The 13,924-nt window shown below is 42.4% G+C and overlaps 1 protein-coding gene and 1 long non-coding RNA gene across 2 annotated transcripts in view; one reads left to right on the top strand and one right to left on the bottom strand.

The window, feature by feature from the left end:
- TANGO6 (transport and golgi organization 6 homolog) overlaps positions 1-13,924 on the bottom strand; it is a 189,208-nt gene that overhangs the window by 14,431 nt on the left and 160,853 nt on the right. The gene's annotated exons all lie outside the window — the stretch shown is intronic.
- On the top strand, positions 3,283-11,461 carry LOC144224580 (uncharacterized). The gene is made up of 2 exons (XR_013333078.1): positions 3,283-3,415; positions 11,232-11,461. It is a non-coding gene; the product is annotated as an uncharacterized LOC144224580 (long non-coding RNA).

The raw sequence follows: 13,924 nt of genomic DNA, 5'->3' as shown, positions 1-13,924 counted from the left end.
GCTTCAGTCACTGTGCTAAGCCCTTTGCACACAGTATCTCATTTAATCCTATGAGACAGGTGTTGTTAGGTCCAGTTTAAAATGAGGGAAAGGGAATGTAGAGTGGTTTCAGTGACTTGCTCCGGGATACAGCCAGAGTTCAAACCTGCATCTGTTAGGGCTAACTCTGAAAACCTTGCTTTTATTTTTAAAAAAATGTTTAATGTTTTTTTAAAAATTTATTTCCGAGAGAGAGACAGTGTGAGCAGGGGAGGGTCAGAGAGAGAGGGAGACACAGAATCTGAAGCAGGCTCCAGGCTCTGAGCTGTCAGCACAGAGCCCAATGCGGGGCTCGAACCCATGAGTGGTGAGATAATGACCTGAGCCGAAGTCGGACGCTTAACCGACTGAGCCACCCAGGCACCCCCAAACCTTGCTTTTAAATATGTGCAATTACTAGGAAATCCAATACGTAAGAGGAAGCAATGGAGAAGATTTGACCTTTTTCCTTGTCCCATCAAAGTTGTTTATTTGGATGGAGCCTGGGCAGGGAGGAGGCAGAGCAATAAATAACTGGGCCACTGGCTGACCATAAGGTTTCCTTTGGGGCACCCTGCATCACCAGGCAAACTCGGGTCGCACAGCTTCAGGTCTAGCTGGAATCGCACATAGGGGAAGGACAAGACACTCTCTTGAGGACATCTAGTCAATGGAATTCTAGACACTGTGCAAGGTGCCTCGGGAAGCAAAGGCCAGAGAAAACCAGGCACTGACACATCAGAGGTCCTGGTGGGGTTTGTGTCATGTGCTAATATGTACATGGTGTGGACTAGACCAGAAAGAAGAACCCCTGCTACACACTCCAAAATACGGCTACAAAGCCCAGAGGCTGCCTCTGTGCAACGCTATCATTCTAGCATAGGGATTCCCTGCTGCAGATTACAACTCCCTGGAGAAGGTTTAAAATGGCTGGGCCCCCACCTCACACCTAAGAACCAGATTCATAGTGGTTAGGATCCAGGACTTTTCACAAAATGTTTTAATTTATTTTTATAATTTTTATGCTCTCCAGGTGACTCTAATAAGCAGCCAGGATGCAGTAGTGTGGGAGGTTAGGAAAAAACACTGGGTGGGAGAGTAGGAGTTAGTTACACCATGGTTTCGAAAGTAACAACTCTCCTGGGAAAAACCTAAGTGCATGTTTAATAAGGGTGACGTGATTTGGACATAACCTATTACACTTCTTGGAATTTTCTTAAGTATCAACAATCAGGTTTTTATTTTCCAAAGGGGACAGGGTCAAAATCATTTTTAAGATCTTATTTTTAGGAGCACCTGGGTGGCTTAGTCGATTAAGCATTTGACTCTTGATTTTGGCTCAGGTCATAATACCAGAGTCAAGAGATTGAGCCCTGCATCAGGCTCTGTGCTGNAAGATTTTATTTTTAAGTAATCTCTAGACCCAATGTGGGGCTCAAACCCACAATCCCGAAATCAAGAGTCACATGTTTCACCAACTGAGCCAGCCAGGCACCCCTCAAAATCATTTTTGATCCACAAATTGGCACTGCATTTTCCCCCCAAAACATTTAAAAAATTTCTTCTTAAATATGTGTATGTGAAGTGCGATTCTGAAGACAGAGAGTTACAGGGTACCAACACACGTTCTTTAAGAAAATGAAAGGATAATACAAACGCAGCAGCCTCTGTTGCTAGGTTAGCTGGAATTACGGCAGAAACCTCTGCCCAGATGGGAGGGATTAAGGGGAATACATGCGTTAGAACTTTGAAAAGATATATATATATATATATATATATCTGCATATATGCCCATACATATATACTGCTATATACATAGCACACACAGAGTGTATCAATGGTGTATGTGTGTGTGTCAAGAAGCCAAGTTGCAAAATGCAGAAGGTTCTGGCAGAACATCCATATGCATGCTGTCACTGCCTCAGTTCTCCATCGCCCAGCTGATTTGGGGACAGTATGTCTACAGCCCAAATGCAATGAAAACTTCAGGAGTTTCTAAGTAAAGGAGGGTAAAATTCCCTCCTAATGAGAACTTGTTTGGACGACTTCTGCTCTTGGGAAACCTGAATACTGGAAGAGCTTGGAAATCCCAGAATTTCCAGTTGAAGATCTAGGAAATCTATTTATCATAAAGGCAGGTACAAAGAAATTTAAGAGATGTGTTCCATGCCTCTTAGAGAAAAGACTTTGTGCGCTCTCTCAACAAATATTCATTAAGCGCTTATTTTGTGCAAAGCAATGTGCGAGATTTGGGGAATATAAAAGTGAATGGAATGAGTAGTCAAATTCACACAGAGGGAATGGTGACTGCCAGGGGCTGAGGGAGGTGGAACCTGCTTAAGATTCTCTCTCTTTCCCCCTCTGCCCCTCTCCCCTACTAATGCTCTCTTTCTAAAAATAAAAAAAATAAAAAATTTAAATGGTTAAGATGGTAGATTTTGTCTTCTGTATCTTTTACCACAATGAAAGAAAAAAGTGGCTGGTGTGTTCAGGGGCTCGCAGTTCCCTGTTGGCATCAGACATGATGAAATCATCACACTACTCTAGTCCAGAGCTGATACATAAAGTACTCTGGAGCCTGGAGAAGCGAGGATTGATTTTACTTGGGAAGTCAGGAAAGGCTTTTCACAGAGTGTAAAATGTAAGTTGAGTCCTAAAGGATGAATAAAAGCTAATCAGATGGACAGGTGAGGGGAAAAGAAGGCGTTTGCGGCATAGGAAATAGTAGGGACTGGGGCACCTGGGTGGCTCAGTCAGTGAGGCATCTGACTCTTGATTTTGGCTCAGGTCAGGCTCCGTGCTGACAGCACAGAAGCCTCATTGGGATTCTCTCTTTCCCTCTCTCTGCCCTTCCCCTGCCCATGCACTTTGGCTCTCAAAATAACTAAATAAATGTTTAAAAAGAAAGAGTAGAGACCAAGATGTCTGCAAGCAGCAGTCTGTGGATGAGGCTGTCAGGGCATTTGAGGAGAAGTACGGAGGAGACAGAGAAGTCAGGGGGTCCAGAATATAAAGGGCCTTCTGTGTCATGTGAAGAAGCCTGGTCTTTATCTCAGGGACCAGGGTAGAAATGTCAGCTGGGGACTGGACTTCAGCAGATCTGCATTTCAGAAAGCACTTTCTAGCTGCAGTTCCCTCACCGTGCCGACTGCACGAACACCCATCAACCCCAGCGAACTCCGAACTACGGAGCGGAAGGAAGTGGAGTGGTTAAGGAAGCCGAAGTCCTAGGAATGCAAGGTTGTCCCAACACGCCTGTAACAGCCTACCTCTTCCTCAAGTGTCATCTCAGGCCAGTTCTGACTAGTTCCGTCACAACAGCCAAGCTGGCAATAAGGCAGCCTGGGTGTGCACTCAGTTGTCCCTCTTACTGGCCGTGTGACCCGCGCATCTAAATGTAAGTATTCTGGACCTCAATTCTCTTATCTGTAAATAGAGTTACTAAGCATAGTTATCTCACAAGGGTTGTTGGGAGGATTCCAGGAGATCATGAATGTGAAGAAGCTGGTGCTTTGCCTGCCATACAATAAGCCCTTAATAAATGTTCTACTATTATTAAATACTAAGCCTCAGAGAACATGCAATTTATTCAGAGCAGATCTGCTAAAAGCAAACAAACCATGGAGCAGTGAGCAATGAGCTGGAACAGACTAGAGAGCATCGATCCTAACTGTCATTTTACATCACCCCAAGGAGGGTATGGTCACAACTCCTCCCCTTCAGAGGATGAAGCAAAGAGAAGTGGGTTTTCCAACCCAGAGGCCCATCTGGTTATCAGAGGAAGAAACGATTCCAATCAGGCTGCAGGGCGGAAGGAAAGTCCCAGACTCCTACTCCCCAGCCTGGCAGCCCTGAAGGTGTTTGGTCTGCTCCCTGCTTTTTTCAGTTCTGGGTCCCTTAGGGGAAGTTGGTGGATGGCGTAGTCCATGGTTGGCCTGACCTTTTGGCAAGGGATCGTGGAACATGTGGTGGAATAAAAGGAAGCCAGGGCTGCTTCCTGTCTCTGCTCTGTGAGGCGTTCACTCTGGCAGGTCCTGGGAGGTCAGGGCACCTGGGTCCAAGGCCAGCCCCGAACACTGTCCTCTCACTGTTCCATCCTTCTCCAGGGCAGACAGGAAATAAGCTGTCAGGAGGTAGTCTGGCCTGTTTTCCTTTTGGGTATCAGGTTTCCAGGATCTGAAGCAGCCCTCTGTTGGCCATGATTTGTGCAGAACATGCCCAAGTGACTGGGTCTCTGAGTCCTTCAGACGACACTCACTGGACCTTCAGTCCTGCCCGTGCTGCCTGGGCTTACCTGCTACTGCTCTGCCACGTGCTAGTTGTTGCAGAAGTTACTTATCTTCTCTGTTAGTTTCCTCATGTGTAAAATGGGGATACTAATCATACCTCAATGGATAATGAAGATTAAGTGAATGAATTAATGTAAAGCACTTAGATATAAGTGCTATCAGATGGCAAATGCTCAAAGTATTTTAATGAAGTTTCAGGACTGCAACTACCATATAAACTAAGAGAAGATAATATTTTCATTTGTTTAGAATGTTATAGAGATTAGTTTACTCTTTTGGAAAATCAAGCGCTACAATGTACTTTTGAGTTGCTCCTATGATATCTGTGTGATTTTGCATTTGTGTTACATTCATGATGACTCTACATATAAGAGCAACCAAATAATAGTTCGTTATACCTAGAGTCGGCCTAGACATTTATATTTAAAATATATGCTATGTTTTGGGGTGCCTGGGTGGCTCAGTCGGTTAAGCATCGGCTTCGGCTCAGGTCATGATCTCACGGTTCGTGGGTTCGAGCCCCGTGGCGGTCTCTGTGCTGACATCTCAGAGCCTGGAGCCTGCTTTGGATTCTGTGCCTCCCTCTCTCTGCCCCTCCCCAACTCACACTGTGTGTTTCTGTCTCTCAAAAATGAATAAACATTAAAAAAAATTAAAATATGCATGTAGGTTAAGAGGCTACAAATTTCATTTCAGGAGAATAAAGGGGAAATACAAAAATATTTGGTATAATAATTTAGTATAGTAAAAGTGTTTTGGGTCTGATAAAAAGAAAGGGAGCTGACAGTAGATATCCCAAATCTGGTGCTTTAACTTATGTTCCCTTTATGATGTCACCTAAGATACCCTGGTGAATAAGATGAACCTTGTTCCAGGTGAATGAGTGAATTAAGTAACAGGAAGAGGGAGAGATGTTATCTTTTTATTAGCATTTGGCCAACGTAAGCAACCAGAAACAACTGGAAATGAGTGCTAGTTCTTCCTGTCATTTGCTTTGGAAATTTGTAACCACTGTCTTTTCATAAACTTTATTTCCTCATTCATAAAATAAGACAGTTGGATTATTTCCCAAAGTATGTTCCATGGAGCATTATTACTTGGCATACTTATAATGAAAAAAAGGTTCCTTGGTAAATGAGTTGGAGGAAATTGTTAGTTTTCTTTGCTGCAGGCCTCCTCAGACTCTTTAATAGGTAACCATGTACCTAATCACCAAGAGGAAAACATATAGTCATATGCAGTATTTTCCAAACTTATTTGACCATGAAGACCTCATGTTAGAAGAAGAACTCAGCAAGTTCATGAGCCAAGGAAAATTCTTGTGAAATAAAATTAAGTAGTCTCTAAGTCCTTTTCTACCTCTAACATTCTAAAATTCTGAGTTTGGGAGTGCCTAGGTGGCTCGGAGGTTTAGGAATCTGACTCTTGGTTTCAGCTGAGGTAATGATCTTGCTGTTCGTGAGTTCAAGCCCCAAGTCAGGCTCTGCGTTGATGGTGTGGAGCCTGCTTGGGATTCCCTCTCTTTCTCTCTCTGTCCCTCCCTTGCTCATTCTCTCTCTCTCTCTCAAAATAATAACTTTTAATCTATATATACATATAGAAATATGTATATGTGTACGTATGTATATAAATTCTGAGTTTGAATGACAATACTTTCTTCTGGGCCTTTTTAGATCAGGATAAGAAGCGTAAAGGGGTGCCTGACTGGCTCAGTCAGAGGAGCATGTAACTCCTGACCTTGGGGCTGTGAATTTGAGCCCCACACTGGGTGTAGAGATTATATACAAATACAATTTTTTAAAAAAAGGATAAGAAGGGTAAGGAATAGGCTATCCTACAGAAAATAAAGTAGTATGTCTGATGCAGAAGAGGAAGACAAACCAAGTTCTAACATATGTAGATCTATGTAAATGATGGTGCAGAAGAGGCAGAAAGGGAGCAGTGTTAAATGTCAGGGCTTCCAAACTGTCATATCTGTTATCACTAGAAAAGGTTGAACGTTGATATTTTAGCAATCACAGTAAGGTACTGAGTTGTAATCTTTCTGGCTTTATTTCTCAAACCCATCACTACTGTCATAGGATTTGGCCAAGTTACTATTGAGGAAATCTATGGGACTACCCGCTACACCCAAGTACTGACCCCAGCTCTTCTCACAGATGGGTCCCATGGAAGCTGAAGGTGGTTTTACACAAAACAGCATTTCCATATACCCTCCCTGGCTCAGCTAAGTTGGCTGATATGAGGATGGGCATCAGACCCTAGCTGGAACATTAAGTTTCCTCCCTGGAATTTTTGCATTTGGGACCAGGTAGGGAATCTCTGAGTGTTAGATGTAAGAGCTGGATCACTGTCAGTGGTCATATTGCTGTCACAGGAGGAAAGCTGGACGCTGGTTTAAAAGAACAAAGATGAAATATAGAAGACACAGAGACAAGATATGGAGCGTTTGAATTCCTGATTCTGGGAGTCACTGATAGCCAGCTCCAACCCATATTTTCCCACAACATGACTATTTAGCCCTTCTTTGGATCTTGCAGGCTAAAAAGCTCTCTGCTTAAGCTACTTTCTGTTGCTTAAAGAAATGAACTAGGTAAAAAAAAAAAAAAAAAGAAACGAACTAGGTTTCTGTTGCCTAAAACCAAAAGAGTTCTGACTATAGTCACATATCTACTTTCTCCATCTAGAAGAGGAGAGAATGGAAGCTGCCATCTGAAAGCTGGTGGACTGAATACACGCACACATCACCGTTCTTTCCTGGAACCCCACTGAAAGGACAGCCAAAGGAGAAAAAAAAATGGCATTAAGCTATCAGAACAAAAAGCACTAATAAGTCAATAGCAACAAAAGTTTTGATGCTAGAAAGCAGTTGGATGAATTCTAGGGTCATAATTCTGATTTTCCCAGGTTAATTTGTACAGCTGTTACACTTATATAATTGTCTCCTTTCTCTCTCAGAAGTGTCTCGGTTGGATAATAAATTGATTCACTAAACCCAGAAGCAAGCGTAATGCACAACAAAAACTCAAAAAAGTTCAGGAGTTGATAGGTCAGTCACATTTCTTAAAATGGAGGTGAACAGAAGCCCTGGTCAGAAGTTTGTCTGTACTAAGGAGGTTGCCTCATGTCTTCCATTCTGTGTACCCAGGTGACTGCCCTTCCCCAACCACAGCAGAAGCTTGGAGTTTACCCTTTAGAGGATCCCACCAAAGAGACTCTAGATAGACAGACATCAGTATCGATAAGGATGAGGCTACCATGTTGAAAACAGAAAGATTAAGTGAAAATCTACACACAAAATGGTGAGACTGCCATCCTCCTTCTTTCACTCATCTTCTAGAACCCTGGCAGCTGGGCTCACACCCTCTAGGTAGGAGACCAGATAATTCTTCTCTGACCAGCCCCAAAGAAAACAACTTTAAAGAGTCTTGAAGTCTACCAGTGAAAGAAAGTCTCCTGATGAAATGACTTGGCCATATCATCACTTCCTATAAAGTTCCCCAGTCCATAAGTATTGCCTATGCACACAAAGCATCGCTAACTTTTAAGTGCCATGTTCTTAAGTCTTACAGTAGTCTTAGAAAGTAATTAGTCCATTCAAGAGCAAGTGAATGAAAGGTTAGAGGAGACATGTCTCTCAGAAGGTGAAACTTGATATGTTTGAACCTTTTAAGGGATTTATAAACATTTAGCATGAGGGATAAATTGGTAAGAGGTTCACAGAAAAGTAACAAATGTAAACCTGAGACATTTATTAACTTCAGAGAAAGCCAAAATTCATACAAGAAAGGAAACGTAATCATAGTGCATAATATGGCTCTGCTGTGGATAATAGTCACAGTTATGGTAACATAAACACTAAATGTTGACAGAGAAAAAACTGGAATATAACTATAACTATATAGGGAAAATGGGGAAGGAGAATGCATATATTTGGGGCATATTAATAATAATAACTAATACATATTGAGCTTTCAGAAACTATACATTCTAAATGCTTTATATAATTAAGGTAATTTAGTTAAAAAATTTTTAAAAATGTTTATTTTTAAGAGAGAGAGAGAGAGAACTCAATCTGGGGAGGGGCAGAGAAAGAGAGAGACACACACAGAATCCAAAGTAGGCTTCAGGCTCTAAGCTGTCAGCACAGAGCCCAAACCAGGGCTTGAACTCATGAACAGTGAGATCATGACCTGAGCTGAAGTCAGATACCCAACCAACTGAGCTACCCAGATGCCCTCTGGTCATTTAATTTTAAAAACAACCCTATGTACTATGATTATCCTCATTTTTATAGATGAGGAAATCGAGGCACAGAGGTCAACTAACTTGTGCAGGGTCTCATGGCCAGTAAGTAGTAAAGCTGGGATTCAATCCTAGACATTCTAGCTCTAGACTTAACACTCTAAGTCTAAGCCACTATGCTGCTTCTTTGCTTCTCACTGCAGGCCAGTTTTCTCCACCTTAGGAACATAATCAGTGAGTAAGTCCCACTTGCACATATTAGATCTAGCAGGAAGTCAGTAAGTGTGCTGAAAAATCAAGAAATAGCAGTGTAAGCATGCTACTTAGAAATATGGAAGTAAGGGCACTTGGGCGGTTCAGTCGGTTGAGCATCTGAATTTTTTTAAAAAAATTTTTAATGCTTATTTATTTTTGCGAGAGAGTGAGAGAGACAGAGCATGAATGAGGGAGGGGCAGAGAGAGAGGAACATACAAAATCTGAAGCAGGCTCCAGGCTCTGTGCTGATAGCACAGAGCCTAATGCAGAGCTCAAACTCACGAGCAGTGAGATCACAACTTGAGCCAAATTTGGACACCTAACTGACTGAGCCACCCAGTTGCCCCTAGTTTTATTTATTTATTTTTTATTTTTTTAAATATTTTATTTATTTCTGAGAGAGAGAGAGAGAGAGACAGACAGACAGACAGACAGCGTGAGCAGGGTAGGGTCAGAGAGAGAGGGAGACACAGAAACTGAAACAGGCTCCAGGCTCTGAGCTGGCTGTCAGCACAGAGCCCGACGCGGGGTTCGAACCCACGAACCGTGAGATCATGACCTGAGCCGAAGTCGGGCACCCAACCGACTGAGCCACCCAGGCACCCCCAGTAGTCCCTAGTTTTGAGCATCTGACTCTTGATTTTGGCTCAGGTCATGATCTCAAGGTCGTGGTATGGAGCCCTGCATCAGGCTCTGCACTGAGCATGGAGCCTGCTTAAAAGTCTCTCTCTCTGTCTCTGTCTTTCTCTCTGCCCCTCTTGCCTGGTTTGTAGACAGTCTCTCTAAAAATAAAAATTAAAAAAAGAAAAGAAAGAAATATGGAAGTTAGGACCTGGGTGGCTCAGTTGGTTAAGCATCCAAATTCATCTCAAGTCATGATCTCTGGGATTATGAGTTCAAGCCCCGCATAGAGCTCTGTGCTGACAGCTCAGAGCTTGAAGTCTGCTTCAGATTCTGTGTCTTGGTGGCTCTCTGCCCCTCCCCCACTCATTCTCTGTCTCTCTTTCTCAAAAATAAATAAACATTAAAAAAAGAAATATGGAAGTAAATACTTAAAGAAACAGCCAATCAAGTTGAAAACAGTTGCTAATGGGAAGAGAGAATGGAGGGTAAAAGGAGGATGGGGCTATGGATCTGGGGCTGTGGATCTTTGAATTAAGCTTTGTAAAACTATGAAACAATGATATAAAAATCCCAATTAAAAAACAAACATATTAACAATAAAAAGACAGGTAACCCAATTAAAAAAAAAATGGGCAAAGATTCTGAATAGACATTTCTCCAAAGCAGTTATCCAAATGGCTAATAAACTCATGAAACAATGCTCAACATCTTTAGCCATCAAGGAAATGCAAATTTAAACTACACCACTTCACACTCACTAGGGTGGCGATAATCCTAGCAAATGATAGACAATAACAAGTGCTAACGAGAATGTGGAGCATTTGGAACCCTCAGACATTGCTGCTGTGAATGAGAGACGACGCAGCTGGAAAGGAGTCTGGTTCCTGAATAAGTTAAATGTAGAGTTACCACATGACCCAGCAATTCCACTCCTAGGCGTGCACCCATGGGAACGAAAGCATATGTTTGCACAAAAACGTGCACACAAATGTTCACAGCAACATTATTTATTTATTTAAAAACTTTTTTTTTTAATGTTTATTTATTTTTGAGAGACAGAGAAAGACAGAGCGTGAGCAGGGGACGGGGCAGAGAGAGGGAGACACCGAATCTGAAGCAGGCTCCAGGCTCTGAGTTGTCAGCACAGAGCCCAATGCGGGGCTCAAACTCATGGACCGTGAGATCATGACCTAAGCCAAAGTTGGATGCTCAACCTACTGAGCCACCCAGGCGCTCCATCAACATTATTTAAAATAGCCAAATTGTGGAAATAACCCAAATGTCCATTAACTGATGAACAGATAAACATGGTATATTCATATAATAGAATATTATCCATTCATAAAAGGTTATGAAATCCTAATGTAGGCTACAATACAAGATGAACCTTGACTGCATTATGCTAAGTGAAAGGAGACAGACACAAAAGGCCACATATTATGTGATTCCTTTTGTATGAAATGTCTAGAAAAGGCAATTCCAGAGACAATAGGTAGATTTGTGGTGGCCAAGAGTTGGGGAAAGCGGGAAATGGCGGGGTAATGACTGTCTTGGCTACAAGCCTTCTTTTGGGGGGTAATGAAAATGCCCTGCAATTAGATGGTGGTGGTGTTGGAACAATTTTATAAAATACTAAAAGCCCTGAAATGCACACTTTAAGAGAGTGAATTTTATAGATATGAGTTATACCTCCATTTAAGAAACTAAATGAGATAAAAAAAATATATATATATATGAGACAAGGGGGAGTGGGGCTATTACACTAACAATGAACACAGCACTCATTGACCTCCCTGTAGGTCAGCAGCAGCAGCCTGGCGGGAATGTCTTCATCTGCCTGGACCTGGCCTTGCCTTTCTGCCATTCAACTCCTCTTGGGTTGGCTCTGACTCCAGCCTGGCACACTCCTCGCCTGACACCTTCTAGCCCTGCTCTCTCAGATGCTGGCTCAGATCCTGGGACAAATACGCCTCTGAAAAATGCCCCGGACACTCTCCAGGGTTATCTGGCTATAAACCCTCTTTAACTCCGTGGTGTAAGGGTATGATTTCTGAATTACCATCCACATACAAATCTTATATTTGACAGATGGTAGAGATCCTTAGAAAAACAGGCTTTCATTAATGACTAAACATTTGATTGTTACTGTGTGGGAATGAACATTTGAGAAGTTGTGCTTCTGGTCTGACTGGGTCTTAGAAATGAAAAGATAGCAAATTATATTGGGCTTTAACAGAATAAGACAAGCTTCTGAATATACATAACAGGTGTAAAAAATCATCACAGTTTTTCTGGCAACCCCTTGCCACACAGAAGTGATGAGAACTTTGCTATTTACAGAAAAAGTAGATGGCTGAACAGGAAATGGAACTTGGTACAAGTCTTGATTAACTAAAATGTTACTTTAAATATTCTCACCATGGTAAAGAAGCTGGTGATTGCTTAATGGATATTTTCATCAACTACTGGTGTAATTATTTGCTTTAAAATAATCTTTATTGGGACACCCGGGTGGCTCAGTTGGTTGAGCGCCAGACTTCGGCTCAGGTCACGATCTCACAGTTCGTGGGTTCGAGGCCCGCGTCAGGCTCTATGCTGATAGCTCAGAGCCTGGAGCCTGTTTGGTTTCTGTGTCTCCCTCTCTCTCTGCCCCTCTTCTGCTCACATTCTGTCTCTCTGTCTCAGAAATAAACATTTTTTAAAAATAAATAAAATAATCTTTTCCTTCATTTTAATTTAATTTAATTTTAATTTAACTTTATTTATTTTTAAGTAAACTCTACACCCAATATGGGGCTTGAATTTACATCCCTGAGATCAAGAGTCACATGGTCTACCAACTGAGCCAGCCGGCTCCCCTATTTGCTCCTTCTTTAAAAAGTCGGTGGCCCGGGGGTACCTGGGTGGCTCAGTTGCTTAAGCATGACTTCAGCTTAGGTAATGATAACACGTTTCATGAGTTTGAGCCCCACATTGGACTCTTTGCTGTCAGCATGGAGCCAGCTTTGGATCCTCTGTCCACCTGCTCTCCCCCCGCCCCCCCGCCCCGTAGAGCCAGGTAGAGTACAGGCTAATCTCTGAGGGTCTTCCTTTAGTCCTCTGTAAAATGGGGATAACACCTACCCCTCAGTGTTCCTGAGAGAATCAACTGAGATAATCCAGTAATGCACCTAGCTCAGTGTCTGCTTTATGAAAGCAGATAGCATTATTATTATTTTGTGATACTATATCCACTGCTTCATAGTGATAAAGAAGAAAGGGAAAGAATGATAATGTCGGAGGTCAAATCATGTCCAGACATATGTTAAGGCCTTTGGCTCAATAACTACAGAGCATCTAGGTTCTTTCTTTTTTTTTTTAGTTTTCAGTTATTTTGAGAGAGAGAGGATATGAGCATGGGAGCGGCAGAGGAGAATCATAAGCAGGTTCCTCACTGTCAGTGTGGAGCCTGACACAGGGCTTGAACTCATAAACTGTGAGATCATGACCTGAGGTAAATTCCAGGATCAGATGCTTAACCAACTGAGCCACTCAGGTGCCCCCAAAGCACCTAGGTTCTTATACTTTTCCAGTTGAGTTGGTATCCATGAAGAAGAACAAGGTGGCATATGCAATCAAGAGATCCTTGTACAGAGCTGGAAGGCTAGATTCCACATAATTTGTCAGCTTCCAAAATCTGAGATGACCAATGGTGTGAGCCTGGCATGATAAAGTATAAGGTTCTAAAAGTTCCAGCCATGAAATAATTGCCTATTCATTCAGTACAAATATAAAATTACCTTTGGTGGATTTTAAAAAAATCATTCAAAGCCCCAGCAAATCTAAGGATAAGATAGTAGTAGTGGCGGTGATGGCGGTGATGGTAGTAGTAATCGTAGTAACAATACCACCACCACCACCAATGATGAATAGCAATCATCATTACTGTCATCTTTTATATTTTCAACCCTTTACACTTTGAAGAGTTTCACAGGTTATCCCATCTAATTCTTGCCACACCCGTGTCAGGGGGATGGGACTGATGAGAAATGAGGCTGGGGGAGGGGGGTAAGAGATTTGCACCAAGGCCAGAACTTGCACCCAGTCCAGTAGCCCAAAGAATTATCCTATGCTCCTCCTTATTCTTTCAAGTGAAGTGTCAGAATTAAGTTCTTTCAAGGTAAGCACATCAGAAACACTGCTTCTCTTGTNAGCACCAAGCCCAATGTGGGACTCGAACTCACAAACCATGAGATCATGACCTGAGCAGAAACCAACAGTCAGACGCTTAATCAACTGAGCCACCCAGGCGCCCCTTCAAATGCTGAATTGTTATTAAATGTCTTTAATGAATAATATCAATACTGTAAACAGCAAGCCCTGGCCATTGGCAGACGATCAACAGAACTGCTGCCTTGATCAACTGGCTATAGCTCTATGCTCCCAGGAAGGGAAGAGTCTCTTTCATTTCAGTCCTGGAAGGGCACTCTCTCCCCAGAACTTTTTCAAAGTT

Source organism: Crocuta crocuta, unplaced genomic scaffold, assembly GCF_008692635.1.
Source record: "Crocuta crocuta isolate KB4526 unplaced genomic scaffold, BGI_CrCroc_1.0 scaffold152, whole genome shotgun sequence".
In the NCBI taxonomy this organism is placed as follows: Eukaryota; Metazoa; Chordata; class Mammalia; order Carnivora; family Hyaenidae; genus Crocuta; species Crocuta crocuta.
Note: the sequence above shows the minus strand (reverse complement) of the source record. Positions and strands in the feature narration are given on the sequence as shown.